The sequence below is a fragment of the Falco cherrug genome, chromosome 4 (genome assembly GCF_023634085.1).
Source record: "Falco cherrug isolate bFalChe1 chromosome 4, bFalChe1.pri, whole genome shotgun sequence".
Classification (NCBI taxonomy): Eukaryota; Metazoa; Chordata; class Aves; order Falconiformes; family Falconidae; genus Falco; species Falco cherrug.
This window is the reverse complement of record NC_073700.1, coordinates 16,352,535-16,366,625: the sequence shown is the minus strand read 5'-3', so window position 1 is coordinate 16,366,625 and position 14,091 is coordinate 16,352,535. Positions and strand designations below refer to the sequence as shown.

The 14,091-nt window shown below is 47.6% G+C and overlaps 1 long non-coding RNA gene across 1 annotated transcript; it reads right to left on the bottom strand.

Annotated features, from left to right (window-relative positions):
- Positions 1 to 5,859: 5,859 nt before the first annotated feature.
- LOC129736062 (uncharacterized) lies at positions 5,860 to 11,736 on the bottom strand. The gene is made up of 3 exons (XR_008732233.1): positions 11,620 to 11,736; positions 10,457 to 10,521; positions 5,860 to 6,658 (listed from the first exon to the last, which is right to left on the bottom strand). It is a non-coding gene; the product is annotated as an uncharacterized LOC129736062 (long non-coding RNA).
- Between the last annotated feature and the right edge of the window lie 2,355 nt (positions 11,737 to 14,091).

Below are 14,091 nucleotides of genomic sequence, written 5' to 3'. Positions count from 1 at the left end.
GCTGGAAGCAGCTCTTCAAAGTCCAGTTCTCACCGCAGAGCATCTCTGCATCCCTGCAGACCACCGCAACCCAGCTTTAATGCGGCGCTGGAACCAGAACAGACAGGCAACAAATTGAGGAGACAACAGTATCTCTCAGGCGATGCTTCCCTCCGTCAGGCCCTTCACCAGCACAACAGAAAGGTCTCAGATCACATTTTGTAAGAAAGACAGTGCTGGCAAATGAGTTGCTACAAATTTCAGCAATAAATGTAGATGCAGCTTCCAAACCTGTTTTATTATTCATATGGGCTCCAGAAGTCTCATACTTGGTTATGTATCTAGAGACACATGGTTTAAAAAAAACCAAAAAAACAAAACACCCACACAAAAAAACCACCACACCAAGAAAACAGAGAATGCTTTTTCTCTTTATCTTAGCCCATTTAGAGTATGATTAACCATTTCTGACAAACCTGCTGAGCCTGAGGGATGGAGCTACAAGTCTGTAAAATTTTGCTCCATCACCATCTGGCCCTGCTGGTTTACCTCTCTGTGCACGCTGCGCGCGGGTGCCAGCGCCCCGTGGGAGCAGAGGACATGTACAGCCACTTCATTTCACATCTCCAAGAACCGATTAAAGGTGACACCACCTGAGCTCAGGATGAGAGTCAGTGAGTCCAGTTCCTGGTGGGGAACCAGGCACATTTCTGGGGTCACTGTTTGGGAGTGGGAAGCTTTTTGCTGTGGCCCGGGACAGCTGTGCTGCCAGAGTCAGCCTGGCACACTGTTAATGTTGCTTAAATAAATAAATAATAAATAAATAGATCTGATCAGATCTATTGTTGCCACAATTTTCCTCCATAAAAAAAAAAAAATATTTTTTTTTTTCCCTCCCCAAAAAAGAGTTCTTGTCAAGACCCACCCCGTGTGACCCCAGAGGGTGGGCTGCCTTTAGCAGCACCCTGGCCACCCCAGTGTAGCCCTGCAGGGCTGACCACAGCTGTGCAAGGCATGGGGGATTAGGCTGCCTTTAGCAACAGGGCTGGGGGCGTGCAGCACCTCCACAGGCTGGTCCAGAGTACCCGGCAGCTGTTACCTCCATTGCAAAACCAACATCTGCATTGCACGCTTGGCCATTGCATCCTTCATGCCCACTCTCTCCAGCGGGATGCCAGGGTTCGGTAAGGCCCCTGCAACACTCCAAATGCCCCGGCACGGGCAGCACGTTGGCCCAAAAGCCACTGGAGCTGCAAAGGAAAGCTTCCAGCACATTGAGGATTGATTTTCGGGAAGTCAAAGGCCACATAGCCTTGAACCCATGCAGATAAATTATAATCAGATGAGCAGAGCCTCTGAAGAAAGACACAAAAATAGGAAGTATGAGGTTAGAAATAATCAGAAGCACCCTGATATTTTATATGTTATATGCAGATAAGCCCATATTTGCAAACAGCCCAAGTGGCTCTGGCTACAAAACCGCTGCCACACTCACGGGTGCAAGCAGCCTGCATGTGAGCCCCGAGCACTTGGTGGCTCTTTGTAAACCCTGTTGCTCATGAAGAGGGGTGGGTGGCAGTCTGGTTAATGACAGCAGTTAGATGAAGGCTGAGGGCTGCTGAGAAACAGGCATTCATTTAGCACCACAATTTAATACCCCAAAAAGACCTGCCTGTGCAGCACCAAACCTGGCACTGCTCTGCCGCTGCTGCCCCGGCTCCCCAGCCCCCTCCCCAGCTGCCAGCTAATCTGGGCTCCTAGGCTGGGAGCTGCCATGTGATCTGATGAACTTTGCTCTTTCGGGCTAAAAAAAAAAAAAAAATACGATCCCTTTTCCTTGCATTTACATACAATTATGCTATTCTTGAAATCTAGACTGTCCTCATTCTCCAGGAGATTATCTGCCACCTATTAAATGACCATCCTCCACAGCCAGGGGAAACTCATTAGCTAAGAGCATTTTCAGAGGACTTTATTTTAAAGAGATTCTTTTTTGTTTTATGCAACACATTTTCAACCTTGATCCTTAAAACTACTAAGGAATTCAGCTCCTGTTTGAGTACAAAGGGGAGTTAGTGGCCAAGGGTGCCAAAGGCCATGAACAAGTCTCTAGAGAGCTGGGTCCCATTTCCAAAACAAGTCATGGCATATCCATGCATTTATAAACTGTACCAAATAATTTTTTTTTTTTTCCTCTTGTAAGGACTGGATCTTAATTCAGCCTCCGATGTGGGAGTCTCATTAACCAGGTCCCACCTCTCCATCTCCCATGAGGTGCTGCCAAGCCCCCTGCCCTGCCAGGAGACCCAGAGCAACCGCAGCCACCAGCCACCCCTATCCCACCCTGCCATCACCGCACACGAATCCACCAACCCAGACGCTTTCAGTATCCATTTTCTGAGTTGCACCAGCATGGTTTGTTTGGCTCCCTTTGCTTCCCTGACTGTGAGATTGCACCTTTCCATTCCTTTCCTAACCAGCCACAGACAAACACCAGCTGGTTGAAGGGTGTCAGCTCTGCAGCCGGAGGCCTCTTCGTACAGGCACGTTTTGCTTTGGAGAGTCCCACTGACCCAAGTCTCCCTTCGGAAAGGCCTTCCCATCTTCCACACTTATTTCAATATTTTACAATATTGAAAGAAAGAAAATAAACAAGAAGCTTTAACATCTAGGGCTAGATTTGTTAGACAGCAAGACAGTAAAACACTATTATAGTCACCTCTAGTGCCAAGAATGCCTACCTGAACTTGGGAGTAGGGTGGAAAAAAAGAAGAAAAAAAGAAAAGAAAAAGCTTTCATTCTTTGTCTGCTGCCTCTGCCCATGGACAGTGGACTGCAGTGTTGTGTGCCTCCCTCCGTGTAATGGCATCAGCTTCATCTGCTCCCGGGGCTTCATCCTCACCTGGGAGGAGCGATGGAAGCCAGCTCGCAGGCTTCCTGATGGCACACTGATGCCTCAGTGATCAAAGACTCCTTATCTACAGCTCTACCTTCCTGCTTCTTCACTTCTTATTAATAACTCAGCAAACTACCAGCTTCCCTGTTTTAGGCAAGCCCAGACATTTGCTAAAGCATTCTCAGGAGAGTTTTCCTGTTGTAAAAGCAAATATTTATATATCTGCTGCTCTCTTAGAGGCTCTGGATATGATCAGCTCTTAAGGCAAGATTTAGCTGAAAGAGCTGATTTATTAAAATGGATAAACAAAGCCCTGTGAAGCAAGTTAATTCAGTATAAATAAAACATTAAACTCTGAAGAGCACACATCAGATCACAGTATATACATACACACACATACATATATGTGTGTATATATATACACACACATATATATAATTCATACAATCAAATATACAGTCCTCTGGACTAGGATCCCATATCAACATCACCTCCAGCAGAAAGCTAGCCCTGAGCCAGCTGTGCGTATATTAGGCAATGTATATATTAGCACATGCCCTGACTTTTAATAAACCCAGCCACAGCAATCCCTTCAGCTGCCAGCCCTGCTTGTGCTCTGTGCCTCACTTTCCCCATCTCCAAACCTCCACCACAGCGATGCTTTTACAAACCTCGGATGAAGGAGACTGCCAAAACAGCTCTAATTTAAACCAGTGGCTCTGGCTCAGGGTTGAAGCCAGTTTTGTTGGCACCGGGGTGTGAGCATGCTCGGGCCTCTGCCCCAGCCGTAGCTCGTTTCCTATCAACACAACCCTCCCTTAGATCCTTGCTGCTTGAAAGAGCTCAATTCAGCTGCATATAAGATTATCTTTCTCTTTTTTTTCTGTAAGTCAGGCCTTAATTGTCAATTATTTGCTCATGAGTACTCTTTTATGGCTGATGCTGAAGCAGACTCAAGCAGTTTTTATTTTGGTAGTTGGCTTAATTAGCTTTTTTGGAAGAGCGAGGCAGGGCAGAGATGCATTCTTGCTGCTCATCACATATTCATTATTTACATTTTCAGTATCCCAAGTAACTCGGCACAGAAAACAAATAAATGAGGACTGAAATATATACAAAACATCTGGAGATGCTGCAATTCTGTAATTATTACTGCTCATTCACAATGCACAAGGGCTCTGCAGAGTGTCTGCTGGAAAGGTCATTATATATTGGCCTGATGGAGATTTCTGCTGTTGGGCTGGATGCTTCCAGAGAAGTTCTCCCTCCTCCTGCCCCATCTGCCTGGGTCAGGTCTCACCTTGAACTACCAGCAAAAGCCAAAGCAGCAAAATTTGCGGTCGGCGTTGGGAGGCAGCAGCCTCCGGAGCTCCCAGCCCACGTCAGTAAATGCAGCTGGTCAGATGAGGGCTGCTGAATGATTTATGTGCTGACTCTTCAAAATAGCAAATTCCACCACCACCACCACCACCAGCCTGCTCCATCCTTCATCAGCTCATGTGGTTGGTGAGCCATTTATGAATATTTAGGAAGTTTGGCTAAATTCACAGATTCTTGTAAAAAACAGTTTAAAAATGCTAAGTGAAATATTTGCATGTCACAGTACACACCGTTCACATGGCTACAGGGGAGGAAAGGGGAGCCGGGGAGGGCTGCTGCAAAATCTTCATCCTTTGGGCCAAAATTTGCAAGATTCCAGGTCAGCAGATGTGATGCTGCCCTGTGCCCCCCCTGCAGCTCCTCACACCACCAAGGAGTTAAATTAAAATTTTGTCTTTGGGTACAACATGGGTGAAGTGGCAATTTCTTAGTGTCAGGGGAGGCCAAGCCCCATTGCAGCAGCATATGTGAGTGGGGGGAGCCCTCAGCGAGCCCCTCCAGGCATGCTGGCATGGCGCCTACCTGGGAGGGTCTCACCCGCAGCCCTGGTGGGTGCTGCCAGCCTGGAAGGGAAAGGGAAAAAGGAAAAGGGAAAGGGAAAAGAAGGGAAGAACAAAAAGGAGAAGGACAAGGAGAAGAACAAAAAGGAGAAGGAGGAGAAGGAGAAGAAAGAGAAGAAGGAGAAGGAGAAGAACAAAAAGGAGAAGAAGAAGGAGAAGAACGAGAAGGAGAAGAGGAAAAGCCCCAGGGCTGGGGCAGCAGAGCATCTCTTGCAAGAGGCACTTGCCCTGTTCTGCAGGCTCCTCTCCTGACACGTGGGCTCCCAGCAGTTTATTTCAAAATTTGCAATGATGGGCATAATATGCCTGACTTCACCACCTGGCCCAGTTGTGACAGTGGAGGGTTTTGCTCAGAGGAAGAAAATCTTTGTATATTTATGAACATAATCGTTTACGGCAAAAGATACAAAGAGAGGGAGTTGATTTTGGATGCACAGAGAACTGGAGCAAACGAGCAGCGCTCCCCACGGAGGCTTTATTGCAGCCCCAGAGATCGCTGCCTTTAATGCTCCTTGCTTGTTAACAGCCAGGAGAGTGTCAGGAGAGCCTGTTGCGGGGGCTGGGAAGAAAGGCAAAAATCTCCCAGTATCACTTTCATAATTTGGAGTTTCAAACTAATGTTGACGAGAATGTCTATTGCTGAGCATCTGCTGAGCTCAGGGAGTAAAATTCCTTTTATTCGTCTCAAGTGTCAGGATTTGCAAGTGCAAGAAATTTTCAAGTGCTTGTCTAGGTCCCTCTTTGTATGCAAATGATGCTGTAACGTTTCTTAGACTGTAAGACCTGATTTTCCCTAGCATCAGTCAAAGCATCTGTCAGCCTTGTCAGAAAAGAAATACCTTGATTCTTTCAGGTCAAAACAACCCAAAATTATTACTAGAATACTGAGGCAGTTTAAAGACATGAAGAGTAAAATGAAAATTGTTCAAAACCATTCTTCCTTTCAATTAAGTTTTAATTCTTATTTTCTTTCCACATGTAACACAGGGGGTTTTTCACAAGTGACAGTTTTAAAATCAAAGAATTCAATGCAGTTCCCCATAACTGGGCAGTGAGAAGTATTGAATTCAATCACACATACAGGAGGAGACTGGGATGAGGAATGAAACAAGCTAAACAATGGGCAAAACTAACAGAAAATTGAATAGGAGCTTGTGCCAAGGCTTGGGGGCAGTGACCGTGGCTCTGCGATCAAACGCTTGCAGGGATGCCCTAAGTGCCCAATGGCCGGGCACAGGGTCCTCTCCGGGAGGTAAGTCCTCTCTCCAGAGAGAAAGCGGTGCCATTGCCCCTGCGCATGTAGACCCTGGAAGTCTGAGGGTTTGTTCACGGTAAAACCAAAAAGGGTGCTGCCCACAGGAACACTTTTCTCTTGGTGTGGCCGGGGCCCATCTTTTGGCAAGACAAGCAGAGCATCCTGCATGTGACTTGGGTTTGCTGGAAGTGGAACACTGGTTAGCAAGCCCAAATCTGCTCGCGTGAAGCAATCTTTCTCAGCAGCAGGACTTCTGCTTCCTAATGAAAATGATTTTTTAACAACCTGCTGGAGAGCTCGCAATGTTCCCCTGGGTCCCTGCAAGGGGTGCTGTCACTCTGCTCTTGGCAGAGAAAGCAAAAAGTTCTCCCAATAAATCCCCCCTCACCCATTTCTTACCGATGAAGTAGCTGAAGACTGAAGAGCAACCACCAACCAGAACAGCACCTCCAGCTCTGCCCCCTGCTCCACACTCAGACAGGGACTGGGAGGACTGGGATGTGCTGGCACTGCTTGGAATCTCCTCCAGCACCACCAGCAGGTTCCCTGTCTGTTTGCATCAAAGTGGGGTTCAAGTCTCTGGGTTTCCTAGGAATAAAGAAGTTGGTTTAAAGGTCTGGAACCGCTCTGTTCCCACCTGGGTCTCTTCCCCACAGAACCAGCAATAAGCACTGCCGCGGAGACAGAGGGAATCTCCCGGGGACCCTGAGCTGCTGCTTTGGGCAGCCTTAGGATCTGGGGGCTGCTGGAGGAGCCACGTCTCTGTCCTCAAAAAGTTAATGCAAGTTTCTCATTCCTGGTGCAGGCAGCTTGTACACCTTCATGACCATTGCTCACTGCAAAACCCAAAGCAAGCAGCTCTTGCTCTGCACTAAGCATCCACCTCCAGCACGGAAAGCAGATGGATTTTCATTTACAGAAGCACAAGGCTCTCCCTCTCCTGCGCACACACACGGAGTTCTGCATCACAGCCTCTGTCATTTATATGAGAAACAGTGAGGAACTAACATATTGTAATAGCATGAATATATCCCTCAAGCTCTGAATGACAAGGCAGTAATCAATTTTCACCGATGTGAAGCCAGGGTCCCCAGAACTCTTTCCTAAAGATAAGCACATCCCAGGACCAGTGTGATACCCTCTACCCACCAGCACGCATGGTCATCCAAAGAAGGGATTTCCTTAGTAGCCACTACATCAAATTATAGGCAGAATATCCAGACCTAAATCAGCTCCTGACGTGCTTTCATCTAATAGTCCTGATAACCACATTGCCACACTATTTATTCATAGCGCCTTGGGAAATTAAGATCCTCATGAACAGTGGGAGTGGACGACATACCCCCAAACTAATATTTTCCTCTCACTGATGCATTACCATTACTTTCCCAGCAAAGGGCCGAGCAAACCAATTGCCAGCCAGCAGCAGCGTGCTGCCCCGCAGCATCCCCAGCCCTCTGCCCACCTGCAGAGCACACACTCCTGATTCTTCTGCCACAGCACAGCACCAGGCGTGGGGACATTTGCTCAACACAACCTTAACCTGCTTCCCCACTTCTCCCCTCGGATTGTGGGTTCATGCATCTCAGGCTTTCGGAAGCCTGAATTTTTTGAGGTTTATGGCTGGCTGACCCACCTGTGCTGCCAAATGCCATTTGCACAAGTAAGTTTGGGCTCTGGGATGGGCAAGCACTCGAGCAGAAGCGTGAACGCTTGCTACTGAGCGTGCAAACACAGCTCTGCAAATGTGGCCCGTCCTGCCCAGGCAGGGCAAGCAGCTAGGATGAACTGACTGCTGCAATCATGACATATACTGGTACTACATAATTTTGTCCTTTTAAATTAAGCACGTGAGGTGGGTAGATGGTAGAAAGTACAATTGGACATGTGGTGGTGGTGATTACAAACTCAAATTTGAAAAAGTGGGGAAAACCCCCAACTGTTTCTCTTGACTTCACTCACATTTCCAAGGTCAACCACCCAATCCTGAATGTGAGGAGGGAAATGTGAACATCTCTCCAACTGTTCTTGGACAACTGAAACTGTTTAATGCCAAGGCCATTTGGTCCTTGTCTCGAACATTCAGCTAAAAATGTACTGATTTCTAAAAGGCTCAGGTGAAAAGAGGAAAGAACATTTCAAGTTCTTGCAAAAAATACAAGGAGATCCAAGTTCCTGTGAGATTTTTACCTATTTTGCCCTATAGTTTCAATCCCATAATTAGGTCTCCTGTCACTTCATTCGATGCTCTGCCCCATTTATCTGGAGCTTTCTGCCCCTGTTTCTGTATCTGGTAATATTCTTTCCATTACTGTTCTCAAAAGAAGAAAAAAAAGTTATTGACCTTCACTCAGACGACTGAATTCTGTAAGAACTGCTCTAACCTTGTATTTCAAGGGAGACAACTCTAAAGTAGGAGACACATATATATATATTTTTTATATATAAAGTAGGAGAGATATATATAAAGTAACGGTATCCATAGAGCAGATATGTGCCAGTCGATGTCCCAGTGCTCTGATGGGCTTTCCTAAAGTTGGACCCTGAGAGGAGAGGGCTCCCCACACCCCGGAGTGGCACTGGGAGCAAAAGTCTGATTTTCTGGGCAAACTTGAGCATACAAAATGCAGGCAGTGGCTGAGCACACGCTGCAGCCTTAAGCCGGGGCAGAAAGGATGTATGCTCATCTTGCATTTAAATCAGACTCAACATTTATTCCCCGTGAAGAATCTTCCAGCCTGTGAAATGGTACATGCTTCCAGTCAGATCTGAGCAGTGAAACCCTGTTCCCAAATGCCAAATCTAAGAATAGATGAGCCGTATGAGCTGTATGTCAACTGCATCACCTTTTTATCTGATAGATGTTTATTAAGTGAAGACAGAATATCTGTTGCATAAAAGTAAGCCACGTGCTGCCAAATAGCAACCTTCACTCTGCCACAGATAAATGTGTTCTCAGCTAATTTATGCTAATACTGTATTTCAAGTTACACCATCCTTGCCAAATTTTGAAAGACCAGATTTCTCAGTGCTACAACACAGCCCCAGAAAGGGCTACCTCCTCCTCTGTTGGGACATATACACCCAGCGATGGCTGCAGCTCCCTTGGAGCAGCCCTTGGCCAGGCCAGCGAGGCCAGCCTGACAACATCCACAAAAGACTGGACCCAGGATTTTTGGGACAGAGATTGGCACAGTGACCTCCTCCTGTTAGCCCATCTCCATCTGCAGGTGTGGGTCTTGGGCTCACCTCTACTGCTCCCAACGGCTTCACCACTCTGGTGCATGAGTCCCTCTCAAGCCACCCAGCACCTGGCCCACACTCTGATTTCAACAACCATCTCCCCAAGCCGCAGTATTGCCTAGCCTGAGGCTAGTGTTGCCTCCTGCCCAAGTGTCAGGCTGTGCAGCCATGTCCCCAAGGAGGAAAGAGCCGATGCAGCAGCGGCATTTCACCTGGTTTATAATCAGCCTTGGCATCTCCATGGCAACGCCAGCGGATGCTGCGCTCCTAATGGCTCACTAGGAACCACCGCACTCACAAGCAGCAGTTGCAATCAAGTTCTGTCTTGGTCATCTCCAAGGGGGCAAGAGGATAATGCAGAGGAAATTTAATAAAAGGCATTGATAACAGCTTTGAATAGTGTAATTAATTGCCACAATAATTCCTCTGGATCAAAATCAGTCTGTTCCTTACAATGCATAGTATTTCTTCTGTCTCTCGGTTTCTGCTATGCTGCTGCTGCTCACTGATGCCCTGCACATGTCCATGGAGGAGCCCGAAGGGCATCAAGTGGGATGTGCTGCACTCAGCTGAGCTCACTGTACTAGGATGGGGTTTCACCAGCAGGACATGAAAGACCCCAAGTACAAGCATGGAAAATCCAGCATCGTTAACTTAGCGCACCTTTCAACTGTGGCATACCAAAGGCAGAAGCATCCGAAAACCTGCTGGAGAGTTTTTGTAGTAAAAACCTAAACCCAACTTCATTATAAGACATATGAGAGCCCTGACCTTAACTTCTAGGTCAAAGCCTCAGCCCTGCCCACAACCACACCACCTCAAATCCCCAGCCTTTACCTTCCCCAAAGTCATTTGCAGGTGGGTGACCGTGCTGTAGTAACCCCTGAGGGATTTTGTCTTTCCAGCTAAGTGAAAAGTGCATTTTTCACTCAGCAGCTGCTGGGCAGCTCTCCTTGGGGGCTTCGGGAGAGGTCTGCACCCCAACCTCGTGGCAGGAATACACCTGACAGCACCCAGGCACCCACCAGAGTGGGTCATGTCCCATTTTGCCACTGGGGAGCATCCCTAAGGATCACCGGGCAAGATTTAGCCCTATCCAAGAGCCAAAAGGCATTTCTAACTTATGGCTCGCATCCTACTCACCCCAGCCTCTGCTGCTGTGGTACAAACTCTCCCGCACAGCCCCTCTGGCTCCATGTGCCAGGATACTGGGGAAAGCAAATTACACCAGTTTTAGGGTTAACATGTTTGCATTCACATTCCAAGCCTTGCTTTCACATCTATAACTCATTTTCCAACATCTACAAGCAAATTTCACACTGTTGGAAAAATGTCAAGGGTTTAATCTGATATGTGTGATACTTACTGATGCCACTAGGGAGAGAGATGATCATATCTTCCACTTCCCATCAAGTTTCTCACAAGAGTGAAAATATATTGGGAGAATTCACTGGGTTTCGCTATACTTAGTATATGCAAATAAATGTAAATCAAACTCTCTGAGGAGCACAAACAATTTTGCATATAAGACACCCAAGGACGAGCTTATGTGCCTGAAAGCTTATCTGTTTTTTCCAGTTGTATTAGATGGTCTGAGGGTATGTGGGTTTGCCCACAAGCCTTGCCACAGCTGCATCAGAGAGTGGGACCTGAAGCCTAGGAGCAGCCTCCCGCAAGCCTGATGCTTGGCATCAACTGGATTAAGAGTGGAATTAAAGAGAGCGGGAAAAAAAGGCAGATGGATGAAAACTGTAGTGCAGTAGTGCTGGGATTTTTCTCAGATTAATCTGGTCCCTGGAATATCAGCAGGAAGAGATTCCTCCAAATCTGCAAGAAATCCAGAGAGGGCTTTCACACGCAGCAGAGAGGTAGGCAGCAATCTTGTGCCACAGAACAAAACAAGCAGAATGAAGCAAGCAGCAATGTTTTTTTCTGGTTTGGGTTGATTGGAAACCCAGGATTTAAAACATAGTGGCTGCAAGACTGGAAATTAGTGGTTTGTGAAGCTGTGGTGGGGCTGGGGCTGCCATGGGATCTCGGCGAGGGGCAGCAGGGCTCAGCTGGCCATGGGTCCCCTCGGCAGCTGGCCCACAGAGCCACGCAGAGGGGATCTGTGCCACGGAAACAGCTGAAGGAGCAAGCCAGGCTTGCACCGCTCCACATCCCAGGCAGAATGAAAAGGCTTCAGTTAAGCCCTTTGCTGTATTAAGCCCTTTTCTCTACCAAGAAAATACATGCTTTATTTTAAAGCTTGGGATGTGGTAGGCAGCGAAAAAGAAGTTCAATATCTGAATGTTGGTTCTAACCTGACCACATGCAAACCCAGGGGAGGGCAGGAGACAGAGACGGGGCTCTGGTACCCATGGTGGGGAGGACACCCATCACTGGGCAGAGGAGATGAGGCACATCAGATGTCATCCCAGCCTGGCTGATTCCAATACCCACATCACCACCGGGAGCCCTGTTGGGCCTGTGGATTAAATTCAGCTGTTATTAATGCATGACATTCTGCTGATACCCAAATATCAATCAATATTATTGACTTCAGTAAATTTTGCTCTGAGCCCATAACTGTAATTTAATTTTGCTCAGACTAAAAAAAAAAAAAAAACCCCAACCAAAAAACCCAGCTGCATGAAAGCAATATTCCTAAGGCTTCATTTTGCAAAGACATTCAGATCTCTGAAATAGGACTTGAAGTGTTTGTGGTGAGGAATATGCTTAATTAGATTCATGTCTGAGAAGTCCCCAGCTGTTCTGCAGACAAACAGAAATATCTGAGATTTCTTCCAGCTCTGTGGAGACAGAGATTGGCTCCTCTCCCTGTTGCCCCAGTCTGAGAGATTTGCACGTATGATTATTATCTGGTGCTGTTTCAGACAATACAAGATGCCACACAATCTCTGAGCACAGATCAAATATTCCAGCATTTTGTTTCATGATTACTTCCACCCTGTTCGCTTCAGCATCTGAAAAATTCTTTGCTATTTTTTTCATGTGAAAGGCTTTCTGGAAGTTGGACATAACATGCATTCATTATGAAATGAAAATACCTCATGTGTTCAGGATGGAAAAAAAAAATATCCCTGGCTTTCAAGAAAGCTTTGTGAGCTTATTAAAAACAAGAGCGCTCACTATGCATGTCGTTCTGCCAAATGAAAAATTCCCTCCTCCCTTCTCAGGCTTGTAAGCTGCTTTGTGTGCTCAAGACATCTCTTTCCAGTGTCCAGCACATTTTCATGGTTAGTCGAACTTGGAATAAAATATCAGCTGCCTTGTAATGGCAGAAGGGGACCACAGGGCAGCCACACCTCGGCTCCATCACCGTTGGAAAGGGATCCTGGGGAAGCTGCCGGCAGCAACGTCCTCCCAGCCCTCAGACCTTGGGAGCAGATCCCTGTGCCACAGGGAACTGTCGTACCCAAACCACACAGATGGGGAGAAGCTGAAAGAGGAACTGTGTGCCAAAACCACAGCCAGCCATAAACACCACAGCTCAAGAAGAAGCGAGCTGTGACTGCTCCCAAAATCCACATCCCCAGGGCACTGCGGCAAGTCCAACCACACACGGAAAGATGCAGTTTGGGGAGCCCCAGTGCCGGACGCGATCCCCAGGCCGATCTCGCCAGCCTGTCCACTTTCCCCTTCTCCTTCTTGCCCACCATCACTCACCCCATCCCTGTTTTTAGGGGTCCAACTCCCAGCCCCACCCCTGGCTAATGCTTTGAGAAAAAACTGCAGTGCCTGGTGGGGTGGTGAACATAGGGGTTGGTCTTCCACTGCCTCTGACTTCTTCTATCACCCCTTGGACTTCTCCATAGCCCATCCCACCACCCAGGCTTGGATGTGAAGGGGTGCAGATAGTCACTGTGCAATTGTGGCGACGGGCCACTGCACATGGAGGTGCCCAACTGGGAACCTCGGCACAGCTGGCTGCCGTGCTACTGGGTACAGCCCCAGGCACATGGCATTTTGGAAATGCAGCTCTTACTGAGGTTTGTCCTGAGGTGTTGGGGTTGGATACACAGTGGAGCATGAGGACAGGAGAGCACCACACACTAGTGACCCTTGGGAACACGAGGTTAACCTCTTGCTGCAGCCTCCAGGCCCTGGTGAGACGCGTTGGATAAGGAGCATCGTTCCAAACGGCGCTCTGGCTGGGCTGGACCTGACAGTGAACAACGCACATTGCAAGGATCAGACCAGCAAGTGCTCCCATGGACATCACCTCCAGCAGACAGTGGAACAAGTCGAGGCTCTAATTGGTCAGTATAATTAAAAATAACATTTCCAGGAAAAAAAAAAAAGAAAAACTTCCAGAGGGAGAAATGGTTTTTGAGCCAACTGGAAAAAACTGCACAGAGCAGCTCAATCTCACATATCACTGAGATCTCCCTCCCCACCCAAGAAGGGGCACACACCACTGGCAAGCACCCAAAGGTTTTCCCAGAACTGGGATGATTTGCTCCCACAGCACAGAGCGATTCACCCAGCACGGCTGCAAAACTCTGTTTCATCCGCCTAGGGATGAGACAAGTAAGAGCGACTACAAGGGTGAATAAACACTTCAGGAGCTTTGAAGCTGCTCTTGGGAGCCAGCAGTAGCATTCACTGTCCCATGACCACCTGAAACAGGGCATCTCCGTCTCCCTTGCATGCTACGAGCCGAGTCAGTCCATAGGGAGGTGGTGGCATCTGGGCGGGCGGGTTGGTAATTTGGGATGATTCAGTACTGGATCACACACGGCTCATCTGCTACAGCAGATCACATTCTCCGT